Source organism: Suncus etruscus, chromosome 1 (assembly GCF_024139225.1).
Source record: "Suncus etruscus isolate mSunEtr1 chromosome 1, mSunEtr1.pri.cur, whole genome shotgun sequence".
Taxonomy (NCBI): domain Eukaryota; kingdom Metazoa; phylum Chordata; class Mammalia; order Eulipotyphla; family Soricidae; genus Suncus; species Suncus etruscus.
In genome coordinates, this window is record NC_064848.1 from 88,959,984 (window position 1) to 88,972,104 (window position 12,121).

The 12,121-nt window shown below is 33.8% G+C and overlaps 1 protein-coding gene across 1 annotated transcript in view; it reads left to right on the top strand.

Annotated features, from left to right (window-relative positions):
- Window positions 1–12,121, top strand: part of DYNC1I1 (dynein cytoplasmic 1 intermediate chain 1) — a 377,776-nt gene that overhangs the window by 80,763 nt on the left and 284,892 nt on the right. The gene's annotated exons all lie outside the window — the stretch shown is intronic.

The following is a 12,121-nucleotide window of genomic DNA, read 5'->3' on the forward strand; positions in this document are numbered from 1 at the left end:
TGTGTGCTTATCCATCTGAATATGTTCCCTGGTGAAGTATCTGCTGAAATCAATTTTCAGATTATTCCTGAATTAACTATCTTGATTGTTATTGGAATTTTGAAAGTTCTTTATATTTGGTATATAATCCAGTATTCAATAATATGCCTAAATATTCTCCTAATTTCTAAGCCATTGGTCATTTTACATTTTAAGTGCATTTTCCTTGAAAGCATCTATATTTTTATTCATTTATTAAGTAACAATTAACAAGATCAAATCTAGCTATCTTAAATACAGTATATAGAAAACTATCAGTTTATTTTAAAATATTTGTTTTAAATTAATTGTATACTTAAAGAAAAGTTACAAAGAGATTATATAGTTTCCTCATACAGTCACTCAAGTCACTTATGATATTACTGTCCAAGATCCACTTCTATTTCTCGATTATACCTTTTCACATAGAACAGGAGTTAATTTATCTACAATTGCCCTTTGTGCTGTTGCCACTTTAATGCTACATTTTGTATAAAACACAAATGTGCATATTTTTCTTAATCAGTGTTTATAATTATTATTTGAATTAATACCTAGAAGTGGAATAATTTAAACATATATGATTTTTTGTTTTATAAGAACTCTCCATATTGCTTTGTGTGTCAGCTGTACCATCTTATATTTCCACCAACAATACCATGTCTCTCTCTGCATTCTCTCCAAGTTTCTGTTGTTTTCTGCTTTCAGATAATTTTCACAAAATGAAGTTATGCCTTTGTGGTTTTGATTTACATTTTCCCTGCTGAACATCTTTTTATTACCCAGTTACCATCTCTGTATCTTCTTTGGATAAGAGTTTGTTTAGATCCTCTGCTCAATTTTTAAAATAATGCTGCTGGTTTTTTTGTTGTGCTTTGTGAGGGTTTTTTTTTTTTTTTTGTATACTTTGGATGTTAATCCAATGCCATTTGTATAAGCCACAGATATCATCTCCTACTCAGTAGGAAGTATTTTTATTTTGATATATATTTTTAACTGTTTCTTAGTTTGATGTAGTTCATTTGTTTATTTTTCTTTTGTTTCCCCTTCTTTCCATTGGAAAGAACCCAGACCCCCAGACATGTATAAGGCTGATGTCAAGTTTTGTATGATACGTGTTTTCTTTTATGTATTTTATGTTTGTACAGATTATATTTATTTCTTAGACATTCAAAATTTTGTGCATGATGTTAGTGATCTAGTTTTATTTATTAGCATGTGACCATCATATTTTCTTGTATAAGTTATTGATAAGCCTTTCTTTGCGCCTTCCTATTTTTTTATAAAATCGTTGCATGCATATGTGGGATATTATTTTTCTAGGCTTTCAATTCTATTCTATTTAATGTGTCTGATTTTACTTTTTTACCATAATCCTTCAATTTTAATTAAATTAATTATTTTAATTAATGAAATTTAATTTTTTAATCCTTTAATTTGTAGAATAGTGGAAGATGCTATTATTAAGTCTTATTTGTATTGCCATATCATCAAATTATCTTGTCAAAGCAGTTGAGATGTCTAAATACATGAGAACCATAGAACTGTAATAAGTACAATGATAAATAATATGAAATCATATTTACCCTCCAATAGTACAGTGGATAATACTTTTAAGACATTCAGTTAGCCTACCCTTTATAGTAAACTAACTATTCAAATAGACAATTATTAGTTATTGCACGTAATCAGAGCAGGCAGATGAATTAACTTTAAAAACAATAGTGATTGTGGCTGAAATTGGACTCAGGATCTGTGGCACTGAGTGTAGTTTTAACTTAATTTTCTCATATTTGTGAAGAAAGGAATTATATTTGTTCATATTTTCAAAAACTAACTCTTGGTTTCATCGATCTGTTTTATTTCTTCTCAAATTTTAATTATTATTTTTATTCTTCTGATAGGCTTTAAATTTTCCTATGCTTCCAATAGATGTAAGCATAGATATTCGAGTTTCCTATTTACAAAAGTTGTTATAAGCTGCTTTATCTTTGGAAAGTCTCACTTTGGCTGCATCCCATAGAAAATAATAGTGTCTTCTCTTTCATTTGTATTCAGTTTTTTCTTTTTCAATTGATTATCATATTAGCCTAATAATAGTTAACATATTGCTTAGTTTTCAGAAGTTTCTAGCTTTCCATTTCTTTATTCTTTTTTTTTTTTTTTTGTGGTTTTTGGGTCACACCCGGCAGTGCTTGGGGGTTATTTCTGGCTCCAGGCTCAGAAATTGCTCCTGGCAGGCACAGGGGACCATATGGGGCGCCGGGATTAGAACTGATGACCTCCTGCATGAAAGGCAAACGCCTTACCTCCATGCTATCTCTCCGGCCCCCCATTTCTTTATTCTTTTAGTTTACAAGGCAAATGCCCTACCGCTTGTGCCATCACTCCGGCTCCTTAATGCAAGATGTTTTTATGATTTTAATTTAAAAAAATTTTTTTGAGAAACATTGGTTCTAGAGATGTACCAGGAACACTTAAAAAAAAAACATGCCTATTTTGTTGTTTGTGGGTAAAATGTTCTATAACTATTTGTCTTGTAAGACCATCTCATGCAATTTGTCATTTACAGCCATACTTTCAAGTTGAATTTCAGTTCCCTAAACTTTTTGCTTGCTTTACTATCGTTCTGGCCTTCCTCAAACCTGCTAGTCTTTATTCTCTGACTTCATAAACCTTGAGTAAGCAAATTTGGGATATTTTCTGCTTCAAACTTATAGCTGAGTTTTTTTAAATGGGATTTTTATTACATTTGAGAAAAATAAATTTGATCAGTCAGCATGCATGCTTGATACTTAGTGTCTTGAGGTACTGCTTGTACTTGTTACTTCATAGTGACTTGAAGTACCAATTACTATTGACTCAGTTTATGATGTTCTATAAAATTATACTTATCAAGACAATAATAGATTCTTGATGATTTACATTAATTTCTCTCAGTCCAAAGCTTTTAAGTTTTGATTGTGTTCTGAAATTAAGGAAAATTCCTTGATGTGCCTGATGACTGAGCCAGACTTGACATTTGCTTCTGTTTAGGAAAACATGCTAGAGCTGCCAAAAAAAAATCTGTGTACAATAAGGAAATATCATGGAAGTGAAATATGTGTTAACTGATTTTTTTAAGTGTGAATGCAGAAAATGGAAACTCATCTTTCTCAAGGTAATCAGGAAAGATGAACCATCAAAGTATTGCTAGCTCTTGAAACTACCTCCTGAACATGGGTGATAAATGGTATACAATGAGGTGCTGATGGAGCAAGTTCAGTTCTTCTATGACAGAGTTCCTCAGACATTTTAAACAGGGGGCAACTTCACTGTCCCTCAGACCAGCAGAGGGCCACATTATAGTTTAAAAAAAACTGAACAGAGTGTTATAATATTCTTTGTATAGGTTCTTCACATTTTTAGTCAAGTTGATTCTAAGATATTTGAGTTTGTGTGGCACTATTGTGATTGGGGTTGTTTTTTAATGTCCATTTCTTCCTTATTACTATTGGTGCATAGAAAGGCCATTGATTTTTGTGTGTTAATTTTGTAGCCTGCCACCTTGCTATATAAGTGTATTGCTTCTAGAAGCTTTTTGGTAGAGTCTTTAGGGTTTTCTAAGTAGAGTATTATGTCATCTGCAAACAGCGAGAGCTTGACTTCTTCCTTTCCTATCTGGATTCCCTTGATATCTTTTTCTTGCCTAATTGCTATAGCGAGTACTTCCAGTGCTATGTTGAATAGGAGTGGTGAGAGAGGACAGCCTTGTCTTGTGCCAGAATTTAGAGGGAAGGCTCTTAGTTTTTCTCCATTGAGGATAATATTTGCCACTGGCTTGTGGTAGATGGCCTTAACTATATTGATAAAGGTTCCTTTCATTCCCATCTTGCTGAGAGTTTTGATCAAGAATGGGTGTTGGACCTTATCAAATGCTTTCTCTGCATCTATTGATATAATCATGTGGTTTTTATTTTTCTTGTTATTGATGTTGTGTATTATGTTGATATTAAATTACACTAGAATACAGTGTTTGAAAAACAAATGAACCTTTCCTAGCATATGAGTTTTTATATTTCTGGTTCCCAATTATTTCTTTTTCTATAGATGAAGCATTTTTTCACCTGACTCTCAGTAACTGAAATACAAGGTCATATATTGTTTTGTCATCTTTTTTTAAATCTGGTCTGCTTTACATCTTTTAAAAGTATCACCATAAAATATTTTAACTGCCTAAACTATAGAATATCTATATTACTAATTAAAAAATGGTATTCACTAGAGTACTCACTTTTTACTCCAAAGCAGATCTTGCTCTGATACTTAACACTACCCACATTTTTCCTATAATATATGAAACCTTGAAATTATTCCTTCTATCACTTGTCTTTCATTCTCCATATGAATAAACTGCTAAATTCTCCATTAATTCTTTTACAGAGTTAATAGCAACAATAGGCCACAATTCCTTTCCATTACTAATGCCATTGTTGCTGATTACTTATGTCCCTTGACCAAGTCCGCACATCTGTAGACTGTTGATACAAATCTAGTAATCATTTCACTGGCTACCTGCTTTCTCTAGTTACTGAATAAACCACCAGCTCCCCACTGCTTATAGATCCTTTATCAATACCCTCTTTTCTTCTCACTCTGCTTATAAGTCCCACATGTAGACACTGGTTGTTCATTTGTCAAAAGGAGCTATAGCCATCATCATTTTATATAGCAACTATATTAACATGTTTAAAATGTTTCTTCATAGATGTCAGTTTCTTAGTGACTTTCAGTAACTTTTCATTGACTACATTAGTGTGTATAGCTCAGCTTGATTAAAGTTCTGAAATTCATGATCTTCTAGTCAACTAGACTCAATGTACCTCTCTAAATTTATCCCTTATCATGCCTTAAAATTACAATACTGAAAAATTGGCGTCTTGGACATCAAATGTGAATTCAGTTTCCAGAGTTTTAAGTATATAGAACTATCTCCTCATTCCTTTATAAATGATGGATTTCTGCTCATTCTTCAAGATTTACATCAGTCCTCTGTTCTCAGTGAGACTGTCTATAGAGTAAAAAACATAGTAATTACCTATAACTTACTTCCATCCCTCTTATAAATTACTCCTATTGCCTCTTATTACTATCTTTCTTTCATTTATATTTGCCTTTTCATGTTTGTGTTTGATTTCTTTATTTCTTCTGTATTGTAATGGTAGTTCTCTGTGTGTGGGGGGGGTTGTTTCTGTTTTGTTTTGTTTTTTTTTTTGGCCACACCTAGAAATATTCAGGAGTCACTCCTGATTCTGAACTCAGGAATCATTTTTGTCAGTGCTTAGGGGATCTAATGGGATTCTAGGGATTGAACCTGGGTTAGCTGCAAGGCAAATGTCCTACCCTCTGTGCTGTCAATCAGCCCCAGTTACTTCCTACAAAGGGCTAGAAATAGCATAGTTCTAGGCTTCAAAGAATTGTTTGTGGTGACAGATAAGGTTGGCCAAGTTGTTCCTTTGCTAGTTGTCAGACACTGAGGGTATCTACGTTAGATTTTCAGAACAAGAAGAAAATGACACCATTATTACTCTGTGTCATAGAGTTTGCACTTCAAGAAACCTCAAGAAATTTTAGAAGTCTCACTAAGAAAAATATTTGGCAGTACTCTTAAAGTATCATAGGGATGAAATACTCATTTGTAAGTAGCAGAAATAAAATCTAGCTGGAGTGAACATGGGCTCAATGCAGACTTTTATTTAGTAGCCCTGACCTACTTTGGAACCCGACCAACTAACTTTCTGTGTGCCTTTATTCCCAATTCTACCTACTTGATTCTGGTGGGTTTCTTTCCTGATCCAAAGACTTTCCTTAAGTACAGTGCCTCCTAATTTTAAATTCTTCACTTTTGAGTGCCATATACATTCTTCCCATGGTCATGATTCTACCATCTACACATCTCTTGCCACTCTATCTAACAAATCAATATATACTTACAACAACAATTTTCAGTCATTGAAGACTATAAGATTACCATTCACAAACCTTTATTACTAGAATTCCAGTGGCAATGAATATGCTTTGGTGATAGGACTAAATATTTTTATTTTTGAGTTAAGACTATATATAATGTTAACTTTCTTCAGTTATACTATATATCATAGAGTCATCTTCGGATAGTTTATGTAGCTGACATAGCTATGCTATGTGTGACATAGAAAGTTCATTTGAGCAAATAATATAGACAATGTTTCATACAAAGGAGTTTTCTGCTTGTGATTCATGATGTCCAACCAAGAATTAAGCGATGGATATATATATGCTAATGGTAAAATGTAAATCTTTACATTTTGAAAACTAGCGAAGAACATTTTCAAATAGCTTCAACAATTTCTCTTTATTAAGATATAACTTTTCTTTGCACAGTGAACATTTCACATTTGATGCTATAGGGCTTTGCTCAGCCATTTTTGGTCAGTCAAGCAGACAGAACTAATTAGAGAGAAAGCCTATAGGACTTTTAGTGGGGAAACAATCCCTAGCCCTTTCGAAATATATCTCCTATGCCATTTAAGGACCATGGTTGTCTGCTCAGCTTGAGGAATCCATTGCTCAATGCTTCTGTCATCCTCTGCCTGATTTGTAGTTTATATCTTGATAAACTCTCCCACTGATCCCTTAATAATTTTTATGCTGCTATTTCCATTGTTTGATATACATCTTATTCTCTCTGTTTATTCATCCACATGGCATGGGTAGTTCAGCTTTATAAACTTTACTCTATGCAATGGGATTTATACCTCTGGATTCTTGGTGATTCAAGTTAATCTGATTAGATTATGAAAAACCTATTTCTACATTCTAGTAGAAATAGAAATAGAAATTGCTAATTAGGTCATGTTCAGAAACTAGTAAGCATCAGAACAACTGTGAGAATGCGGACAATGGAGTTTCTAGTTCTGCTAGTTTGGAGTGTGACCTGTGAATTTGCATTATAATTGATTCTCAAGTGGAATTATTACCGCAAATCATAGATCCTTTTTATGAACCACTATTTTAGGACCTTTGATTCCAACTATGACTTTTATATATTTTAATTTAATCCAAAACATCTGTAACCTTACAATGAATTTTTTGAATATTTTCTTATAGTTAATTTTAAACATGAATTTTGTTCAATATTTTTTCTTTATTTAAACATCTTGATTACAAATATGATTGTGATTAGGTTTCAGTCATGTAAAGAACACCCCCTTTACCAGTGCAACATTCCCACCACCAATGTCCCAAATCTCCCTTCATCCCACCCCACCCTCACCTGTACTCCAGACAGGCTTTCCAGTTCCCTCATTCTTAAACATGAATTTAATCCAGCATGTTTGTAGTTTTATTAAATATTAATTTAGAATAAGCTACTTAGAAGTACATGCATGACTTAATAATGCAGTCATACATACAATGGAATGGATAATAGAAGTCTAAATTTACATTATGTATCTTGACAACTGCCTGTGTTTTCTTCATTTTCTCTTTTTACCTCCCTTCTTTCTTCCAATATATATTTATCTCCTGCTCTGTGCCTAATATCTGTGCCAAAGTCCTAATATATAGACACATTAATAAGGAATAAATTGTTATTTCAAGCTATACATAAAAAGAGGTGAATACAAAAATAAAACAGGGCCTATTTAAGAAGTATATGTGTATACAGTGGTAGTACATGAAATTTCAGAAGTTATTAGAATAGTAGAAAAGGTAGTTTGTATTGAGAGGAGTCAGAATGGAGGTAGATCTAAAAAAAGAAATTATGTTAAGTAGTTGTTACACAATATGTTATATATATCATACATAAATGTACAGAGAATGAAAAATATTTTTATTTCTTTGCTGAGTAACTGGCAACTTTGACTACATCATTAAATGAAAATGAGATGATAATATATCCACTTTAAAATATAAGCTTAATTTCTTTGATATGGCTCTATAATTGTTACCTGATTAAAATTATAGAGGTATTTTAAGAAAATTAAGGTCTATATCATAGAAATGGATTGATTTTTTTTTTTTATCAGCTGAGACATGCAGACTTTAAGTTTGTCCTTGAGATCCCAGAGTTAAGTATTCATCTGGCAAATCCTGAAAAACATTTTTCTCATGAATGGGGCGCCACCTTCTGGACAGAATCTCTGAGCTTCTTAGGGAAGAAAACACACTGATTTTCATATCAGAAACTTAGTATTTCCATTAAGTCTTAAGGATTTAGGCTATGCCTTTTTTTTTTTTTTTTACAGAAATTCCTTCTTAAGATTATGAAATGAGGGCCCTGAGAGAGAGCACAGCGGCGTTTGCCTTGCAAGCAGCCAATCCAGGACCAAAGGTGGTTGGTTCGAATCCCGGTGTCCCATATGGTCCCCCGTGCCTGCCATGAGCTATTTCTGAGCAGACAGCCAGGAGTAACCACTGAACACCAATGGGTGTAACCCAAAAATAAAAAAAAAAAGGTTATGAAATGAACACATATGCTTGGATATTTAGTATATTAAGTTGTAAAAGAGTACCCAATGAACAGATTGATAGTCATTAGACATAAGGAAAAAAGTAGAGGTCAACAAACTTTTTCTTTCTTTTTTTAATTTTTATTGAGACCAATGTGAATTACAAGTCTTTTATAGTTATACTTAAGGTACATAGTGACAGTGAACTAGGGCAGTTTCCACCACCAGTGTTGACCTCCCTCTACCACTGTTCCCAGAATGTTCCCCATACCTCCCCCCTTAGTGCCCTGGACTGCTAGTGGTCCCTTTTGTATATAGTTTGTTGTATTTTGGGTCTCTTAATTCTTTTGTCATTGACTTTGAGTTGAGTATTTAGGTTTGGTCTTTTTTTTTTTAATTTCCACTCAATGCTCATGAGACTGCTTTACACCTGGTACCATCCACTTTTTTTTTCTCAGTTTGTAGGAATACATAGAAATATGAAGCAGAACAAGATGATTTATGTTCTATGGTTCCGTTTAAAAAAAAAAAAGGAAAGCAGCAGGAGCCCTGTCTAGAAGCTATAGATATAAATTTAAAAAGGGGGGGGGCTGATGTGTCGAGGCTTGGGTTTTTTGTTTGTTTGTTTGTTGTTTATTTGTTTTTGTATAGGCACAGTAAATATTGGAGAAATTAGGAAGGAAATTCCCTTGGCCTAAGAGATACAGGGTGTCTCCACTATTGAAGCATACTCTCATGAGACCAACTACAGACTCCAACTTGGACTTGTTCATTGTTGAATCCTGGCCCCTTTATGAGGCCAGGAAATATTCTGTTCAGTTGTGCTTGTAAAAGTCAGTTCTCTGAAATTAGAGATATTAGTTTTTGCACAGATTCTAGAATGAAGTCTAGAGTCTTTCTTATGGTTCCAAATGTTCTGCTCAGTCATGGTTGTTATAGTCAGTCTTCTATGTTTAGTGATCTTGATTTTTGCAGAGATCAAAGGATGGAGTGTCTTCTGATTTCATCTCATCAGGTGATGAGATAGGACAACCTGCCCTTAGATTAAGTTGTTGCTGTTTCTTCATCAACAGGATGTCGTATGAATGTATCTTGGGCAAGTTGGTGCTAGAGCAGTATTAGGACCTCCCCCAGGGGAGTTTAATTTCTGGTGCTGCTGAAGGTAACTGTGCCAGTTCTAAGGTTGGGATCAGGATTTGGGGTTGGATGGTTGATGTTCGATCATATGAGGTCTAAGTCCCCATGACATATGTTCAAGGTGGAAGGTGCCCCTGTATTATATAATTTATGGATTTTTATTTCTAGTAGATAAGAACTTGTTTCTATACATAAGATTCCCCCATTTTAGTGTGCCTATGCAAAAAAAGGAATGATGCCATATTATACAGTTGATGCATTTGGGGGTAAAAATGACAAGCTATACAATCTCTCTGCTCTGGATTTGACCTGAGATATTATCCCAAGCAAGTCTTTTCTGCTACAATTTTGTACTAGGCAGAACCAAAACACACAAACAAACAAACAAAGGAATGGGGTAGGTACCATTACATTTGAAAATAAACAAAGCACCTTTTTAAGTGCTTGGCCTTGAATTTAGTGTTGGAGGAAGCCAAAGCCTTGCTCTTTAATATTTGGTTTTTTCTCTTGCCGTTTTGATTTTGCAGTTTTTGAAATTTTGACTTTTATATTTTTGTGTTTGTAATTTTGAGGAAATCACTGATCATCACTAAAACTTTACTTTTCACTTACAAAATTAGAATATGATGTGAAACTTTAATGATAAAATATCATAGATGAAGTAGTCTGTTTTCTCATTTGGGAAATAATGTAAAATTTTAATGATGACAAAGTTTCTGAAATTTGATGCTTGGGGCATAATTGGTAATAAACCAGAAGCATTTTTTTTAAAGTGTTAACTTGATAACTGTGTAGAAAGATTGGGTGCTCTGGCAGGACCATATCAAAAGTATCTTCAGGTGTACTATCTTAAACTTTAATTTAGAACACTTATAAGTAGGCCTTTACTGGTTTTTTTTAAATGCTAAGCATTAGTGAAAAAGATAAAAGTAGAGATGCTTGATCCAGGAATATAATACTGTATGCCAGGTACAAGTTTACAAATCTTAGTTTTGTACAGCCTTTAATAACAATGAAATGAAACATACCCATTAATAGATAAGGGGCATGAGTCTCACCCATCCAACTCTTTCACCTGCTGTTCAACTTGTAAGTGATCAAGTAGGGATTTAAACCCAAATTTCCATCCTACATAAGAGTATAATGTGTGCATTATCCTGTAGGATCTCACTAGTTGGTTTCAACTATTAAGCATTACAAGGTTAGAAATAAGCAATTCTTGCCCAGTGCCTTCTGCTTGGTATTCAGCATATAGGCCTATAATATCCCATTAGCACAATGCCCTGGAACTCCTGCCTGCAGGTACAGGTACCCTGAGAGTATGAGGACATTTTTGCACTTCACAGATGTCCATGATATTTTAAGATCCAGGAGATCTTTCCATGTTAGGGAAATTTATAACTGTTTATAGCAATATAGGTGAGGCAGGGGCATATTGTTATTCTACATCTTTTCTGTCTCTTTGTGATGCAGACTCACCTCTTTGGGTCTCAAAAAAATGCTCTGGGCATCTTAAAGTGCAGAGGACTTTCGCCTTAGTCATTTCTGGAATGCCTATTCATGTTTTCTTCTGACAAGATAGACACTCATTGCACATAGGAAAACCATCGTTTCCTAACTCAAGACAAGTTTAAAATAATATCTTAGATTCTTTTTGAAACTTATCTTCCCCTCATTTGGTGTCTTTTTTTTTTTTTTATAATTTTTGTGTCTAGATTTCTCTGCAATGTGGCCTTTTCCTCCCAGCCTCTGTGGAGCTGCAAGCATGCACACTGGGGACTTTTTAACCAGACTTTCCATCTGGGGAAACATCTTAGGTTTTCGATGTTCTAATAGAAAAGAATTTTTTTTTACTATAATGCTTGGGTTGAAAATTATAGCTATAGTATGCATTCTTTTGTACTACAAATGATAAAAATGAAGTGTGCCGTCTGAATAGGGTGTGTTTCTAGAGCTCTAAAGAAATAAACAATGTGATATTTGGGGTATTTCACCTCTGCCTCTGATTATTTTACCTCTGCTTCCCTTTCTCTCTACTCACAATCTATGCCTATGAAATGGAATGTCTATTTTTATGTGTTAGTATCAAATGGATATGCTGAAAATGTTTAGAAACTGCTTTAAGATATCATCTGTAATTGTGGGCAGGTGTAAGCATATACATTGCATGTAGGGGTCCTATATTTTCATGTAAATTATAACTAAGTGCTCAGATGATGAGCACAACTAAGATGAGGAATTAAGATACCGAAGGGTTAATATTTAAATTAACACAAACAAAGTCTTTGCTTCACAAGACAATGCTACCTCCACCACTGAATCTACTGGGTGACTCAAGAGGCACTTCAGATTCTTCTGAAAAACCACTATTAAGAAGCATAGATAGGAATTTGGCTTTATGGTAAAAGCCTTTGACAGGCACTCAGGTCTAAAGTATTTGAGCTCCTGATTTACCAAGCATGCATACATATGTGGGCAGATCTTTTATACTGAAT